The sequence below is a fragment of the Mus musculus genome, chromosome 16 (genome assembly GCF_000001635.26).
Source record: "Mus musculus strain C57BL/6J chromosome 16, GRCm38.p6 C57BL/6J".
NCBI lineage: Eukaryota > Metazoa > Chordata > Mammalia > Rodentia > Muridae > Mus > Mus musculus.
The window spans coordinates 86,485,241-86,503,722 of NC_000082.6; positions in this window are offsets into that span (position 1 = coordinate 86,485,241).

Here is an 18,482-nt window from a genome sequence, read left to right on the forward strand (position 1 = left end):
CTCTGATTCTACCATGTGCAGACTATTTTATCTTCACTGGTTTTTATACTCCTTTATGTCAACATATTCTACTAACTTTGAACCTGAAATTAAATACACTTCATTAACCGATACCAACATCCCAACTCTTCCATCTTCTTCAGTCACTGCCAAATTGCAAGGAAAAAAAAAATTCTTGCCTTTACCCTAATTCTTCCAAGTCCTAGATCTTATTTGATCTTCCACCTGCCAAGTGTTCCTGAAGCCTCAGATGGCAAGCACTCAATATTTAAGCCAAGTACTACTGACATTAGAGGCTTACAATATATATTGGCGATAATTCTTGAAGTAACTTCAGTTTTGTTTTGTAATGTGTGCTGAGAATTAAAAATATGTACCTAGTGCTGCACTACAAATTCTAGCCTTTCTTTTTTCTTATTATAAAATAGAGTTTCACCAATGCTTCTTGGACTTGACTTGAATTTACTATGTAGTCCAGGCTGATCGTGAACTCATGTTCTTTTTTCCTGAGATCCCAAATTGCTGGGATTATAGAAAATACCAAGAAACCTAGCTGAATCCAGTATCTTGCAGTTCTTTATATGCAAGTATTTCTACTGCCTCGTGACAAATATCGATGTTTCTAGATTAGTCAGTAATGAATCCTTATTACATTTCTGTTTATTCTTCCATCAGAATGCCCATGTCTATTTCCTTGTATGTAAAGAGCAGCAGTAATTTAAAAACTGAAATGAAACAATATACTAGATCAATGATTTTAATTTGATCTTCACATATTTTGTACATTAGAAAGGTATTGATAAAATACAACATTTAGATTGTTTAATGCATTCAATCCTAAAACATATGTAACACAATTATGGCTCAGGTCTTAGATTCTCAGAAAGGTCCTATCCTCAAGGACTGGGTGCTAGTTCATGGTACAACTGAAAGCTGGTAGCATCTTTGGAAGGTGATACCTAATAGAATGAAGTTGAATCCTTAGAATTGTACCCTTACAAAGCATCTTGGCCCTTTGTGTTTTTCAATTTCTAGATACAACATGTTGCACAGTATTATTCTTCTGTATACACCCTACCATGATGCTTGGTTCCACTACAGATCCAAATATATCATAGCCAGTAGAGCACAGTCATAAACCAGGTGGCAAAAATAAATCTTTCCCTTTGTTGTTTTCCTTAGTTGTTTGTCATGATAATGAAAGAATGGTTAACAAATTAGCATTTATTCACAGCATTATTAGCACCAGTTTTCATAAAACTAGCACATTAACTGAAATGTTTTCACAAAGTATGCATCATTGATGTGGCAAGAAAAAGTAAAGTGAAGCAAATAAAGTGGGTCACAAAAGATGTTTACATGGTCACATGATCTGAGCCACTTTGGGAATAAACAAAAATGTTCCAGTTTCTTGAATGTCAGACTGTCTTCTTACTCAGAGTTATTAGGTCAAGTTGATGCTGCGGGTCTAGGGTCTACCTCACGACTGAATTCCTGACAGACGATGCTGAAAAGCCAACTTATAGTAAGATGTTGACTGCTTGTATTCAGCTGCATATGAGAAGTTTATGATGAAAAAAATGTATATTTTTGTTTTAGTATCTTATTTATATCTTCATTTCATGCAAGTGTTCTTATTTCAGTGATAAATTGCCTCAAATATATGTGAAAGAAAAATATTTATAAATTAAAACTGTTTATTTGATTGATTACTTATAAGATTTAGGAATTTGAACAGAATTCCATGCATTCTTTTCAGAACACATGAAGAAGTATAGTTCCGAGGTTGTGGAAAATCAAAATGTGTTACCAGTTAACACTAGTATTTGATCAGAAAGGGAGTTACAATCATGTAGGTCAGTTATTTTAAATATCTTCCTGTTTTAAAAACATATTAATGGAGAGATTTAAATAATGAATTACAGCTATAGTCCCAGGACTTGGTGAATAGAGGAGGATCATTAGTTCAAGTTGATGCATACCAGACAGAATCAGAGTCCAACTTGTGCTACTCTAAACCCTTTCTCAACAAACCTGAAATAAAATGTTAGAACAAAGCTGTGTGGTGATACAGAAAACAAGTGGTTGACCATTTTGCCTAAAGATTCCAATATATCCCAGCCCCATCTGCCTTACTGTCCACTCCTTCCAATTCCCGACGTACCTCCTTTGGTTTTCTATGTCTTTAAGATCATCATCCTGTTTTCATTTCCTATATGTTCTCTGATAGCGTTCCTAATTATTGTTGTCCACACAAGGACAGTTTACCTTAACAATGCCATCTTGCTGAAACCATTTCACAGGTGATTACTACATCCCGAATGTGTACGCCATCTATGGGACATGGAGAGCTTTTGTGGAGGTGAACTTTCTATAAATAACATGATATTTTTAGACACATATAGAGATTTACAGAAATTAAGCCAATGGTTAGCATTTCATAATACTGGTGACAACTGGCACAGGAGATACTAATCAAAACTACTCTAAGTTTAGTTGGAGAACAGTGAGTTTTCAATTGTCACATATGTGTCACTCTGAGGTACATTTTCTAGTCATATAGTTACAAAGGATATGGGACCCATTATCTTAATTTGAATTCTCTAGAATCTGTAGAAGGAATGGCTCATGTATTTCATTTCATTAATTTTGGAATAAAAAAATAAATAAAACAGAAAGAGAAGCATCAACAGACATAGAACTATTGCTCAGTCGTAGAGCCCTTTACTTAAGCAGTTGCAGATTCAGTTTCGCGTACTTCAGACAACACCAACAGAACAGTTGGAGGCAGAAACACCTTAACATCAGCATGATTTTATATAGGGGAAGAACTTACAACATTACATACAGATTGCCAGTGGAACATCATAGAATCTAGTGGGCTAAGAGAACTTGTCCTAAGCTATGAACTATAATCTAGCTTATAAATTACATTTATTTATAGAGTCATTGGTATGTACAGAAAGGACTCTGTAGGAAGAACTGGTTCCTGACTATTTGAAGCAAAAGACTTAGTGCATAGTGTTTGAAGCATATTATTTGTTAAAACATTTTAATCATGCAAATTAATGATATTTACTGTATTATTTCTACCATGTATATAAGTAAAATGAATAAGAATGTGGTTTTTTTAGCTTGTACATTTATACAGAATCATATAAACTCTAACATCAAAGGAAATAAGTTTGAGTAAATTGGATACTTGGTAATATAATGTAATAAAATAATAATCACTATGCTTTGAAGAAAACATCAAAACAGCATACCCCAATTTCTCGTCTTCCACTACCAAATACAAAAGTTATTAAAAGAAGGCCAAATAATATTTATAGGTTAGATAAAAATTGACATCATCTGTCAGTAATACAATTTCAGGATTTTGTAGTTGTTTCAGTGTGCAACAAGGTATTAAAAATTACAGAAAAAAATGATGACACTGGTCATTTAATGAAAACAATTTGGAGCAGTAAAAACTTGACATTGGTCTTCACTCAGGCCCTGAGACAATGAGTTTTGTGAATTGAAGAAAGATATACATGGATTATTTAGTGGGTGTTTTCACAAGAAATGATAGCAGATTTTACTCTTCTTAATCCAAGGCTGACCTTCAGCTGAAGTAAAACACTTTGTTTGAATTAAAGTTTATTCCAATGGACACTGACCAACTATTATATGTTATGCTCCAAGCATAGAATATTTTATTAGATAGAAATAAGTTAGATTTTTTTCCAGGCTGTCCCAAACATTTTTTTTCTCAGAATAAGTACGTAGAAAAATAAATGTGTGGAAAGCTGGGAATAGTAAACATGAGATGTGGCTTTCCCCAGGGAGAAGCACATGACCTAGGAGTTCAGTGCCTGAAAACATACATATAGGTAACATTATATGGAATGGAGTAAACAGGTTACATTTATGAATATATATGTACATATACATATACATTATACATTATGCATAATACATATACATTATACATATACATATACATATACATATACATATACATATACACATACATATACATATATATATATATATATTGTCACAATTTGAAGAAGAGCAGGGAAGGGTATATGGGAGGGTTTAGAGAAAAATGAAGGAATAAATGTAACTAAATTATAATCTCAGAAATAAAATATAAAAATATGTGGATCCCTAGATAGTCAATGTTTTAAGTTTTAAGTGTTTTCATTTTATTTGTTAAATTCTCCAAAGGTATATTTTTCTTTTTAGTTTAGAAGACTGATTTTAATATTTTGAGTATAGTAATAGCAAAAAAGTTTTAAATCTAATAAAATGTTAGCAACAACTGTCATAATTTGCAACTTATTTTGAAACTCAAAATATATTTAAATAATGTATCAGTAGACTCATGTATTTTCCTATCTATATCTGCAGATGTCATAGCATATTTAATGATGCAGTACAATTAGCTACATTTATTCCTTTCATTTTCATTTTCCATGGAGAAGAAACTCAAAATTATTTTCATTTGTTTCTGTAGATTGTTCTAATGAATATAAATACTAAATAAATGTCTGCTACTGAGAAAATAACATCAGAAAGAAGCATTCAATATTTATTGTTTGATTTTGGCTTAAAATGTCTAACCTCATTTATTTATTCTGTGATATGTGTGTATGTGAATATGCTGTATATGCATATGCACACATGTATCATGGCTAATGTGTGGAGGGCAGAGAATAACTTAACTGTTTCCACTGCAGTGTTCTTGGGAATATAACTCTGGTTATTAGACCTGGTGGCCATTACTGCTAAGCCAGTGGCTCTCAACCTTCTTAAGGCTGTAACCCTTTAATAAAGTTTCTCATGTTGTGGTAACCTCCAACCATAAAATTATTTTTGTTGCCACTTCATAACTGTAATTTTGTGACTGTCACAAATAGTAACATAAACATCTGTGTTTTCCAAAAGTCTGTGGGAGTCACAACCACAGGTTGAGAGCCTCTGTGCTAAGTAATTCATGTTACCTTGGCCCCTGTATTGTTTTTCTGACACTCATGCAGTAACAGCTTGTTTTAAAGGTGTCCCTTCTTGTTCCTGTCCTGGAGATGTGGGTTGCCTGCTGAGAGACTTGGGGAAATTATTGAACAATTACAGTCACAGGTTGAAAATAAAACTCTGTTTTCTAAATATTTTCACATTAAAATTAATGACTCATCAGTAACAAAGTAGACCTAAACTCAAGAGTATTTTTATTCTTAATGTTGTTTTATTTTCCTGAAGATTTTTCATGTGACACCTTATACTACTAAAATTATTTAATTGTATTCTTTCTCAAGGATGTTGGAGGAACCATGAGGAAATATTAGAAAGGTACTTCCTTGCTATAAGTAAGCAGGTATTTTCAGTGTTGAAAAAAACATTTCAAAATCTTTATGAAAATTTTCAATTAACATATAATATTGGAAATAGTTGACTGAAATTAATTTAAATACTTCAGTTCAATTTTAAGCTTAAAACTTAAATATGCATTGACTATAAAAGCTTATTTTGGCTTAGAAATTGGTGAAAGTTATTGAATGTAAAAATCATGCTTTGTCCAGTTAGTTGTCTTTGGCCTCACAGCAAAAGTTTGCACAAGCATTTGGAAGGGTTCTCTCTCTCAATTTTTTTTTTCAAAATCTGAGGTCACTCTTCAATTCAACAAACTAAATTTAATGCACAAACCAGTAATTAACTGTTAATGCCTAAATATACAGGAGAGTTCCCAGTCACCTAACACTAAATATTAACTTTTGGAACAATTTTCCTACACATAATTTAGAGCTAGAAAAATAAAAATAGTTTTGTATTTAAGATCATTCAATCAATGTCCAGTAAACCTTCGCTTAAGAAAATTTGGATTTTTTTCAGAGTTATTTAATGCTCTATTGTAGATTTACTTGGAAAAATACTATATTACTGACAAATAAGTAAAATCCAAATAGTCAATAAATAGATTATGATCATTTAATTCTTTAGTTGAGACTTTATAATGGTTCTATTTAACTAAAATATTGGATTCTAAAAGCCATATGTAGAGGAAAAGAATGGTCCACGCTACTTTTATACTTCTATACTTAGCATAAACTTGAAAATCATCTCTTTGAATGTGGATCCATGGAGGACCAACAATGCTCCCAGAAGTAAGATTGGCATACACCAAAGAAATTAAACATACATGGATGCCACACATACACCAAATTTGAAACGATTTGAAAGTTAAATTGATGCCAGACACAAAAGTTCAGTAAAATAAGTTGTGAGCTTACAGTATTGAGTATATTATAATCACTGGCTTTATGGTCAAAAGAATTGCTATAGACTTTCCCTATGGCACTCTGACTAAAATCAGAATTTATATGAGCACCGGGGGATACTCGGAAGTTCCTAGGTAAGTGCTGTAATTTGTTTTCAGGGTGGGATATTATGTCTCCTCATCACTATTTATTCTTCAGGTTTGAGAACCCACTGAAACATGAGCATGAAATGAAAGAGTCTGTCTCAGAGTGGATCAGATTTAATGATAAACAACTAGTCAAGGAAACCAGCACTGTGAGCATGCTTTGAAAACTTGACTTATTTTCTGAGATTATAATTATGACATTTCTTCTCACTTTCCTCCTACCTTTCTCTCTTGCTAATTATTGGTCTCTCTGTTTACATTAATTGCTGTGAATGTATGTGTGTGTGTGTGTGTGTGTGTGTGTGTGTATGTCTGTGTCTGTATATCTGTGTGTGTATAAATACAACCTTCTCAGTTTTGTATTTGTGTTTTCAGGGCTGTCTATTGGGTATTGGTTGGCTAGTTTAACTGGAAGCTCTTTGTATTCTGCATCTAGAGATTATAGTAGGTGACACATCTCTACCTTCTGACAATAAATTTCTTTCTTTTGACAAGCCATTCTTTCTATATAAATAATCTTTTATTTATTTATTTATATTTATTTATTTATTGTTGTTGATTTAAGAAATTGTCATTACCACTTAAGACATTATATTTATTTTCATAAAAGTCTTGAAATTTGACTGATAGATGTTAAATAAGCATTTATTAAAAACCTATAGTACCAAGCCCTTCAGAAGCACTCAGCTATTGAAACAATAGTAAAGACTATTCGTAGCACTTGGCTAATAGAACAATTCCAGATAGGTGCTGCAGTATAGAAGGAAGTCTTTTGAGAGCTGACCTAATCTCAATAGTGGTAAGCATTTTCTCTCTGTACCTTTCTTCTTCTTCTCTACCTGTACTTCAAAGCTGATGTAATGACCAAAAAAATGGCACAGACTGAAACTTGGCTTCATAGAAAGCAGCTTTTACAGCATATTTATTAAAACTAATAGAGTGAGTGCATGCTGAATAGTTCTACTTAGAAATTAATAAACAGATCAGCTTCTATGTCCTGGAAGCAAATGTCTTCAGTTAATTTGACATGACATGAATTGTACTGACAGTTAATTCAGCAATGGAGCATCCATCTTTTAAAGATTATGCCACACTGGCACCTTCATAGTTACTTGGATAAGCTCCTCTAAATGTCCTTGGCTCAAAATATTTTACAATAAACTTCCAAGCCACTGCAGGCAGAATCTTGGCTTTTGTGGGGTCAGTCTCTGCCCACTTCAGGCTATGTGTTATAATAAGCAAACATACTATATTTAACCTATTTTTCTGTCAAACCAAACTCAAGTTTCTAATTCAACTTTTATAAATGTTAATTTATATTAACATTTTGCAATAAAAAGTAACAAGAGAATAAACACTATTAAAATTTCTGCACTTAAAAACACTAATATTGAATGGCTTTGTTTTGGGTAATTCTCTTAAGTTTTCAAGAAAAAAATTCTCTCTTTCATGAATATATATTACTCAATTATAAATATGCTTAGGGTATTTGTGAGATTATTTTCTTAGTCAAGATAGCTATAATTTTTAGTTTGACCATTTCTTTATACCTGTACACTTGACTTTTATTCATTTGTGGCTCACATTACCAATTGGAAGCTGCTATTTAATTCAATTTTTGTTGTTTAGTTTTGAGGAAGTTGTTGCTCTTACTGTTGTGGTTTTTATTGCTGCTTAGACAAAGTCATTCTTTGTAGCCCATGTTGGCCTCAAACTCATTTATGTAGCTGAAACTAGCTTGAAATTCTGCCAAGCTTCTTCTTCAGCATCACACTTGATGGAATTATAGTTTTGTTCCTCCACATTCTCTAAATGTTAAATTTATATCAACTCATATAAATTTAATGCATATATGTGTTTTTGTGTGCATATGTATGCAGATGTTTATATAACACATGTATGTACATCTATAACATATATGCTGATATATGTACAACATTAAATGCAAATTCAAAACTGTATGAGACATTTAAATATTACCTAAATAAGAATGACATGCCTAATTTATGGTTTAATATCACTAAATTACTACAGACAAATAAATAAAACTGGGATTTTTACATAAAGTCTTTCTGAATGCTACCAGTGAGCTAAAACCCACAGCTGTTGAAAACCCAAACCATGTTGAAAAAAAAAATTATCCATAATCAGCTGTTTACTCCTAGAGGCTATTCAATGATGAGCTGATTCTGTAGGCCTAGAGGATCTTCAGAATTAGATGTTGATGAGTTTCTGGGGGTGATAATCTATAACTTATAGAGATATTCTTTCAAGGTCTTAGTATGTACAAAATTTTACTGTAGATCACATAGATATATAATGCTGACACATGTTTTCTATGACACCAATATCTAGGCATAGGTCTGTGGCATGCTGTCATAATTTGTCCTCTGTTAGACCACAACAAGGATGAATACTGAGTAGATGAGGTGGAACAGTGGGGCTCCAATTAAAAGGGGTAGATGCCAGTAAAAACCTTGGCTCTCATCATCCACATGCTTGGCCGTTGGGCAAGTCTTTACACATGGCCATTGTCGGTAAGAGAATGAAGTCATATAATGGTTCTTTTCTAACTCAGGACTTCTGGGGTTCTATCTCCCACAATAATCCCTAAAACTTGAGAGGAAGACATTTGAATAATTGGAGTCTTTGTGTTCATTGCAAACATACTGCAAATAAAAGCTTCTTTGATTAGGGTTGAGAGAGGCATTAGTCTATAGATATGAGGATAAATCATTAGGAGTCAGCTTAGGACTGTCTGTTTATCAGCATGATATATAGATTTCCCTTGGCAACTATGATCACTCTTGGACCTGATAACAGTGTTATATATGGATTCCATCTTGTGGAGGAATATTAAACTCCAATAAAAAAAGTAGTTGCTTATTCCCATAGTCTTTGTGGCACTATTGTAAAAGCAGGCCTGGTTTGTGAGTCCAGTCTTTATTGTAACTCATAGGACTCACAGCTGGTTATTAGCAATGATTATCATTCCCCTCTGGTAGGATGCATGCCATCATTAGAGCAATTTTTCACTGACATGTTTCTAGATGACATTTTTAATGTCCCTTTAAAATACATAGTTTCTACCATTACAGAGTTAACCAACACTCCCCAAATGAAACTTTCTGGACCCTACATAAGACCTAATACTGTAAATGTGATCTAATACCTACACATAATTGAAGATATATTTGCCTATGCTTCCATTTATAAATGTTTATTTCTATTCTGCAAAATATCAGTTAAGCAGATGTTAAGTATTTTTTATCAAGCCTCATTTTGTACCCACATCGCAGGAAGGACTCTTATTTTTTGTTATTTGTCATTTGAACAAGTGAGTTCTTATTCCTATCTGATTCATATCTTCTCACAGGTATTCTTTTCTAGTGGTATATTTTCTATGATTTTATTTTTATAGCTCTTTTAAATTATTCACTAAGTTTTTTTCATCAATAATTCCATTGGTTTGTTTTATTTTCTTTAGTGTGTTCTCTGATTACCTTAAAAATTCTACTTTGGGTTGGAATGGGTGATGAATCCATGTCCTTGCCCATGATAATCAATACTCAAACCTAGAGTAATATTACCAGCCCTTTTGTTTTTCTTCTTCTGATTAGTTATAGCAAGTGCAGTTTGACTGTTTGTCTTTCTTTTCTCACATTTAGAAACTAGGACACATACATGAAGTCTATACAGAGTTTTTCTCAGCATTCCTTTTAGGATAATGATAGATTTATTTCAATTAAAGAATGAGCAGAGAAGTGTTGCTTTGGTGTGCATTTTGTGTTCTTGTTTTAGTTAGGCCTCAGGAAACACTGCTCACTGACTTTCCCATTCCTGTAATTATCATGTCTATGTGACCTTCTGTTAGCATTTAGGTGTCTAGAGGTGATGTGACTCAGGAATTTGTTTCTAGAGTTATAGGCTCTGCTATGAACTCCTCAGCCCACTATTGTTCCTCCTCAACTGTGCAGTTCTTATTGCTTAGAGACCAGAGAGTAAGAGATAGCACACAACAGATTATATTAGTTTTGAACATTAAATTCCTTGCATTTAATGGTTAGACAACATTGAGTAACTATTTCCTGCTTATCCATAGGTAGCTTATTCCATAAGTATCTATACTTTTAAGAGAAAAGATTTTCCATGTATATTTCCTGGGACATGGACCATATTGTTTCCCAGAATGATCTTTCTGAACATGGTCATTATATGTAAGAAGATGTCAGCCCTCATGTTTTAGTTTAGATGTCACAAGACTTGGGGCTTTGCTTCATGGTTTTTGGATTAAGGTCCTGATTGTTTCTGTAACAATGTTTATCTTCTCTATCTTCCTTACTTTCTTTTTCTTCCCATCAGTGAAATCTAACAGATGAGGAAAAAAAAAAAACACTAAGATGTTCTTAAGTGGACAAGGTAATTCTTAGTGCATGTGACTCACTCTCTGTCCTTGTTTTTTGAATATGTTACAGTGTAATACAAATGCTCTGTACAAATACAATTTAAAAGTCATTTGGCGATGTTTCTATTCCTATAGTTCTATCTTTCAGTCAAACTCCAGCTCAAGGCCTAAAGTCATGGAAATAAATCAGTCGGAATGAAATTTTTAAATAAGTGCCATAAAAACCCTTTTGTAAGATAACTAATGTTTTTGAAATTTGAGGTTTCCAATTTGCTTAACACTAAAAGTATAGTTTTAAGGTTGGCAAAGTAAATGAGCATTGCTCCAACAGTATTTCTTCCTCTGAAATTTGGTTGTTTTGACTCTATACTATTCTTATTAATGTATATAGTATTAAATTAAAAATTATTTCAAAACTCATGCTGAAATCTTATACCTTGTATGTACATGCATCCATATTTCAATGTATTGTTTATGTAGAAGAGCTGTCTCTTCTTGGATTGGTATAATAAAACACTGTACTGTTTGTTGTTTACAAATAACAAAACTATGTTTTTCCCACTGTGGAGGCTCAGTTCTGGAGATCAGCCTTCTAGCTGTCTCACTTTCCAGGAGAATCCCCTCTGTACATGCACTTTCATCTTACAAACTCATGCAGAAGAAAGAGCAGACAAGCTCTCTGGGATTACATTGAAGTCCTTTCCTCATTGAAAGCTGAACACTAATCTATTTGTATAAACTCCTAATACTCTCCCATTGAGTTCTAGATTGCAATATGTGACTTTATGGAGACAGGATACTGTAATAACTAGAAAGAGAAGATGAAATCTTAAATAAGTAATTCTTTCATGAACCATAAACCGAAGAGCACGAGTGTTCTAAAATAAGATGTGTAAAAATGGTACCAGGCTCATTACCCCATCCATGAATACCAAAAGACAGCATTTGTAAAACATCTTGCAAAGTACATATTTCATATATTGATGATAATGGTTGGTGCTTTCAAAACTGATATGAGAAAAAGCACAGGTTAACAAAGCTAGACAAAAGAGGGAGCAAAAAGGAAAACAAACAAACAAACAAAAAAACCCGGAAAGGATGCCTGAAGAGAAACGGAACGCATTTTCTTCACAACTCTCCTATAAAGGATAAGCAAGAACAGGACCAGTTTTATGTGATGGTAAATTTCTCAAATGGTCTTCCAAAGTAATGAAAAGAACAACATTCACATCTGACTCAGCTGAGTACTACACCTTGGATGTCCTTTAGTAAAGCAGATTCTGGGGTCTCATTGTCCTCCATCAACATGTTAGAACCCCTGCACTCAGAACCAATACATATAAACACACTCTTAACAACAACAACAAAAAAAGCAAATAAAAAAAACAGGGGAATTCCTACCCATCAATAATTTAAAGACACATATCTGATATGCATAACATGATTCCATCTATTATTTAAACCTTTGCCTGTGTAACCTGCACAAAGATCTTAAGTAAAATTTTAAAAGGATTAGCAATTTAAAAGATATGCCTCACCCCCAATGAACTCCAGTTGTCATGGGAAGCATAATAAAGAAGATGGATACCAAAATTTTATAACAAGAAAGTGAATGTTTAAATTCATAGTCCTTATAATCATGCATTGGCTTTGTGTTCTTAATAACACACTTAATGAGGGTTCTATAAAGTCTTGATAAGAACTTCTGATAATCTCATGATATCAGTACCATAAACAGTGAGGTGGTGGAGATATGACTCTGGCTTAAGTTTTTATAAGCAGGATGAGATAAAAGGAGAAAAACAGGAAACTTTTGACAGAGGATGTATTTAGTGGTTAAGTTCTTACCCTGAATTCATCAAATCCTAGTTTTGATCCCTGGAGCATATAAGCATAGTCAAAGAAAGAAAAGAAAGAAAAGAAAGAAAAGAAAGAAAAGGAAGGAAGGAAGGAAGGAAGGGAGGGAGGGAAGGAGGGAGGGAGGGAGGGAGGGAGGGAGGGAGGGAGGGAGAGAGAGAGAGAGAGAGAGAGAGAGAGAGAGAGAGAGAGAGAGAGAGAGAAAGAAAGAAAGAAAGAAAGAAAGAAAGAAAGAAAGAAAGAAAGAAAGAAAGAAAGAAAGAAAGAAAGAAAGAAAATCAGTCAGAGAAAGAAGGGGAAAAGGAATGAAAGAAGGAAGGATGAAGGGGCAGAGAGGAAGGACTGCTTTCCGTAAGATGACTGCATACTTGGTATTGGTTTTAAATTTGCTGTTCTGAGGCTATGGTACAACAAAGAAGCTTTTGTGGTAGTTCTGAGTCTCAGGAAGTTACAGGGTGAGGATGTGGACCTAAAGGTTGAGTAATATTAATGACATATTACCAAAAAAAAAAGAATCCAGCAAATAGTCTACCCTGCAATTGATGGCAGAACATCCAATGCAGCATTATCTTTCTGTGGTAAGTATCCGGTGGTTTTCATGAGCTCCTTCTGTTTTAACATGGGATTTGATACACTACAACTTCAGTAACACTTCATCAAAATTTCATGTCCAGTACATCCATTTTGTTTCTTATAAATGTTGCCTACTTTGGTGAGTAAAAAATGTAGCGTGGTGCTTAGATGTTTTGCATGGCCTGAATTGGTTTCTAAAAGTCGGTCTTTTCAGGGAATAGAGTTCACTGCTATAGTATGATGATTTAAGCATCGTTACTTTGAATTTTGTTAAATCTACTTTTTATTAGAGGATATTAAACTCAATGAAAGGATTCAAAATTTAAAATTATTTACATTTCAAAGCCTTAATATGGACTCTACAACTTTGTTTTTTTTCTTTGTACTTTTTATTATTATTATTTTGTGGTAGAAGGTCTCTATCCAAACCAGAATAGGAACAGTTCAGTGACATTAGGTTTTTCAGAGCCTAGACTAATGTTACTAAGAAGTTCTAATTTCTTATATTGAAGAGTAAGCAATATAACCTATCTATTATATTCTATCATATGTCATCTATCTATCTATCTATCTGTCTGTCTGTCTGTCTATCTATCTATCTATCTATTGATTTATCTATTATATATGTATCTAACTACTATTCATCAATCATCATCATCTTTGTTATCATCAACTTTCATACCCTTTGTCATACCAGCCAAGATTATGACAATTATTATGTAAGGGTTCTTTAACTGAGTAACTGACCCCACCTATTAAATAATCTTAAAAGACTTATTTTCACAGCAACAGTGAACTCATATGTGGCCCTTTATATACTAAAACAATCCCAACAATTCTCTTACACTGAAATTGGCAGAATGTCATTTTAATAAATAGTAGTATTCACAAGGGTATTCTGAGATGAAACAGAGAGTACATTTTGGCATAGTTTCTTTTCACATGAACAAATGTTCCTGAGTCTTGATATCATGCATGTAAATAATTATATGACAGATATGTTTCTGTTCTTAGTGTTATTGCAATGAGTACATATAAGGAAGCCAGAAGCAAAGGACCAATGTATATGCAAGTATTTTTGATGCATTTAAATATTATAAGAAGATATACAGAGACAGACAGACAGATTAAATAAATAAATAAATAAATAAATAAATAAATAAATAAATATGGATACATAGATACATAGATTCCCCAAAGTTATACACTAAAGTAAACTGGGACATTAATTAATTATTAAACAATATTTACAGTAAATTATATAAATGAAATCATCACAGTAATGATAGAGAGACTTGGAATGTCAATTACTAAGTAACTCATTTGTCACTGTACATGTTGAAATGGAAAAAAAGGATTTCTAAATTTTATAGGAAATTTCTAGAAGCTTCAACATACCTAACCACAGTGCTACTGTATCACAAGTTACAGAATAAGCAACATTGAAATAATTTTTTTAATAAGAGGAAGTGAATGTAGATTTAGGTCCACCTTAGGAGTTTATGCATTCCACATCACTCTGCTTGGTGTTGTAATCTGACAGCTGGTCTTTCTTATGTCTTCTACCCTGTTACCACAGGTCATCTTGGAGCATTCCTAAGACGAGAAGGAACTCAAAACACCCATGAATTCCTCAAAAGCTTGATGCAGACTTACAGAAAATCCCATTCTCTTAGCTGTGAAATGTGTAGTCTCTTATTTTCATTCTGTTTTAGCTTCTAATATTTTTTTGTTTTTTTTGGGGGATGGAAACAGGGGCCTTCTTTGTACAAGGCAAGCAGTATCCTACTGTTTCTACGGTAAAGCTCCTGTTTGAGGTTCTGTAATTTTAAAATGTTCTCAACTACCTGCATTTATAATGAGTAAAATTTTGATGATGGTTCATCATCATGTAGATAGGAAGATGAATGTTTCCAGATATGAAGAGTAACTCTTAAATTCAAATCTAATTGGTATCTCTAAAGTTTTAAAAACTCTCTCACTACCTTTGAAAACTTGTCACAACAACAACAAAAAAAAAAAAACCCCAATAATTGGATGATCTGGAACTTGGGAGCTAACAAAACTAAAAGACTCAACTTGTTTATTCTTGAGAATGGCACAAAAATAAGTACAATAAAATTATAATCCTATACTACTTTAATTTACATGATAAACTAAAATAATATTAATGTTATTGTTGATTAAGAAATATTTTCCCACAGTGGAAATTAAGACAATACTCTTCTAACCCTCACAAAAGGGACAAATCCATGACAGGTAAAAAGCATAACAGATATCACAATGTGAGATTTTGCCTGAGTGTGGTGCTCAGTTTCTCTGTGGTATTATTCATCTTTTCTCCCCTGTTCAGAGGTCTTATGCAGGATAATGGCTCCAGTAATCTGATTGATGTTCATGCCACAGTCAAATGGATTTTTTCACATGGCTGTTAGTCTATTCCTTTCTGGAGTACATTAAATTCACAACTAGGGTTGATAGCAGGCCTCCTTTTGTTGGTAAATGATGGAGCCACCAATCATTCTTTCATTAAACTTTGGAGAAAATTCTGATTACTACTGGCCAAACTTTGTTCACATCTGCCCACTGAATTTGTGTGGATACCAGAAAATTATGTAGTGTGTGATTCTAATTAGGATAAGAGATTAAACCCTAGAAGCTGTGCTTCAGCAAAATCTTTGCTATAAAACATTAGAAAACATCCTTCCACTGACCCAGTGAGATTTGCTTAGTCATGAGGATTCCAAGTGAGTTTCCAGATCTTGAGACAAAACTCTGTGCCAAGAAATATCATCAGGAGACTGGGGAAGATGCCAATCCACTTAATGATGGGTTTTGAGTACTAACTCAGTCATGTAACTTAACTCTTCTTTTTCACATCTTTATACGTTCTAGATTCTTGTCTTAAAATCCCTTTGATACTGTTACCAGAATTAAATAATTTCAGGCCATTCCTCTCAGTTCTAATATTTAGTTTATTTTTTTCTTTCATTTCTGTATAACTTCCATGGCAACATGGCCATGATGACTGTGCTATGTCAATCCACACCTCTCCTTGTGCCAGAGTTTGTTATCTTTTAATCCATATTGTTGAATGTTGTTTGTTATTATGAAGCAAATGATGACTGTCAGCATGGAATTTAATGGTAAGGCCATAGCCTTTCATTCTACAGAATATACAGAATCTCCTTTCATGCAGGTTTATGTATACAAGAAGGGGAAAGACGTCCAGTGCATGCAGGTGCCAGGACCTCTTGGTAGCAAAGGGCAGAATACCAAGACAGCTGTGTACTTTGGCATGAAAGCAGAAAACCAGACGATGAGCAAGGTTCAGAACTACTCCTTCAGTTCATATGCTCTTCACTGGAGCAGTTGCAGCCAATTTTCTGGTACAGGGTAATTTTTGTACTGCTCTTTTTAGAATTTTTACCATGGGGCTACCTATGAGAAATTCCTATATCCCCTCTTATTGGGAGTAAAACATGAAAAAAAAATTGTATTGCTTTCTTGAAGGTAGTGATATTTATTTGTTCTTTCAAGAAGTTTCCTTAGAAGATTTTATGAAGATGTCACTGAGTATATTTCTTTCTATATTGGTCTTGTCCCTTTTAGTTTCCTCTAGATCTTATGCATAAAAGTCATGATAGCTACCTTGGTTGAGGATGTTCAAATCCACATGGCTTTATTATTTGGCCTAAATGCCCAGCATAGGATTTTTAAATGTTTTTTAGTTTGTTTGGTTGATTTTTGTTTTTTGTTTCTTCAAGAGAGGGTTTCTCTGTGTAGTCCTGGCTGTCTTGGAACTCACTCTGTAGACAAGGCTGGCCTGGAACTCAAATATCTGCCTGCCTCTGCCTCCCAAGTGCTGGGATTAAAGGCATGTGCCACCACTGCCAGGCTAGGATTTTTAAATAATTCCCCAACATCACAAGGGAAAGATGTAATAACACCCTTGCTATCTTTCATGAGAGGGAATTTATGTATGCATACAAAACAGTTTTTCATATTTGGAGTGGTATTCTTCATACAGCAGATAGATGATGGAAAAACATGATTCAGATCAATTTATGCTTGATGTAGAAAAAGATGAATAAATACTTAAAGAGTAGAGTCATTCTGAGGAGCCATACCCTAGATGGAGGATTGGCATCCTTTGAAAATGTAGGAGTGGCTCCTCTTAAGTCTGCAAAAGTAGAGCAGATAGGGAATTCATTCAGAATGGGTCCTCTATGGCCCATTCTGTCCACTTGAAGATTGTCTGGAAAAATTAGTAGAAATGATGACAGAAGGAGAGAAGTGGGACAAATATAGTTAAAGAACTAGTAATACTTACAGAACATCTCTTTATCAGCATCACGATTATGTACAATGAATATATATCATTAATGATATATCAATGAATACATACTCCATACAATGAATATATCAATAATTTTATTTTAAAACCAAACATTTATTCTCTAAAAATTGTAAAGATCAGAATCTCTAAAATCAAGCTATTTTTTTAATCATCTTCTCTTTTCTCTTAAAGCTTTGAATAATTCTAAGTGTTGTTTGACTCATGAAAGCCTGAATTCCTTCTGTCCCTGTCACTTTCATCTTATTTTTATTTTCACTATTCCATAAGGATGCCCATAGTCATATTGAGAAATCAGATGTTAATTCAGAATGATGAAGTTATAAATCCTTATAAAACCTAGTGGAAACAAAAGCATTGAACAATCTCTCTATCACTTGTTGGTCACATCTTGCTTAATTATGGTCCTTTTAAATTGTGCATTGAACAAACTATTACTATATCATTGCTTTATATTTTACTATGACATAATTTATATACCATAAGCTTTTATGAATTTTTAGTCTCTTCTCAAGTTTGTGCTACAATCAATACCCTAATCACATAAAATATACATTAGAGTGAAAACCGATTGTGAACTACAGATTCCAGGAAACTATAAAGTATTATTATCCCTTGGATGGATGGAAAAGGGAAGAAATATTAAGAAAAGAGTGAATAGAGCACAATGATAAAAATGGTAAATGAGTGATAGAATGAGGATCAAGAAGAAAGAAGGATGGGAGTGTAGGGAGGAGGGTGAGGTGAGGAGGGTAATTAACATTAAGGGTGTTTGTTAGCTTCTTCTAAGACAAATGAGATGATAAGTGAGCTTCCAGGGATTCTTCTGTTCAGAGTGTTCCAGAGATCGCAAGACAGCACAGGCCATTTCTGCTGCTCTT